Source organism: Triticum aestivum, chromosome 6B, assembly GCF_018294505.1.
Source record: "Triticum aestivum cultivar Chinese Spring chromosome 6B, IWGSC CS RefSeq v2.1, whole genome shotgun sequence".
NCBI lineage: Eukaryota > Viridiplantae > Streptophyta > Magnoliopsida > Poales > Poaceae > Triticum > Triticum aestivum.
Window position 1 is genome coordinate 673,443,408 of NC_057810.1, and position 1,263 is coordinate 673,444,670.

The following is a 1,263-nucleotide window of genomic DNA, read 5'->3' on the forward strand; positions in this document are numbered from 1 at the left end:
AACACTCACTGTCATCCCAGAGGCAGCATAGATCGGCTTCAGTTAGCAGCAGTAGCGAAGGAATCGCTCCATCGGGTTCAGTTAACAGCCATCGATCGATCGCTCGGGTTCAGTAACGTGTAGCCTGCAGTGCAATCGCTCGGGTTCAGTTAGAGCCCAACGCCTCGCTCGGGTTCAGTTAGAGCCAACGCCTCGCACACACGCGCATACGTACGAGAGAAACGCGCATCGCTCCGCCCCCGACCTCCCACCGTAACCGGCAACTCCCTGAAATTTTCCTCCCCCTTGCTTCTTCCATGGTTTTTTCCGTCATGGACGACCCAAAGAATGTCATGCAGCTGCGTCTCCGGCCTGCCCAGGACGAAAAGCACATTTTCTGTCATGATTTTTTGTCATAGAAGTAGGAGCCCACCACATCTTTGACGATACCGGGTTTTGTCACAATTATCGTCATAGAAGTGTCATATGTATGACAGAAAAAAAATTCGTTTGGCCCAAAATGTCACGAATGTGTCTTTTTTTTGTAGTGCTATCAGCAGGACTTGCGTCGATTCCATACCAAAAACGTGAAGAGTCGAGCCTTCCAAGAAGGAGACTTGGTCCTCCGAGTTGATCAACAGAAGCCACACAAACTCGCCCCTACTTGGGAAGGCCCCTTCATCGTCACCAAAGTTCTCCACAATGGAGCGTACCATCTTTACAATGTCGATCGCCAGATTGATGAGCCACGAGCTTGGAATGCAGAGCTGCTCCGCCCCTTTTATACTTAAGTACTCACTCGGATGAGATGTAATAAAAAGTACCTCTGTAGTTTGTTTATCAAAGACAAGAGTGTTATAATTTTCCCAGTGATTGTTGTTGCTTTTGTTTACGTGAGAAATCCCCCGGTGGGTGGCTTAGCTGCGAATCCATTTCACCTAAGTTTGTAAAAAAAATCCTACCAAGTGACGAGCACGCCTCTCACTCGAGGGCTTAGCTGTGAATCCGTTTCGCCTAAGTATTTGAAAATCCTACCAAGTGACGAGCAAGCCTCTCACTCGGGGGCTTAGCAGCAGTCAAGTACTCGCCTAAGTATTTGAAAATCCTACCAGTGGAGAGCAACTCTCCCACTCGGGGGCTTAGCTGCAGTCCAGTCTCGCCTAAGTATTTAAAAATCCTACCGAGTGGAGAGCAAACCTCCCACTCGGGGGCTTAGCTGCAGTCCAGTACTCGCCTAAGTATTTGAAAATCCTACCGAGTGGAGAGCAACTCTCCCACTCGGGG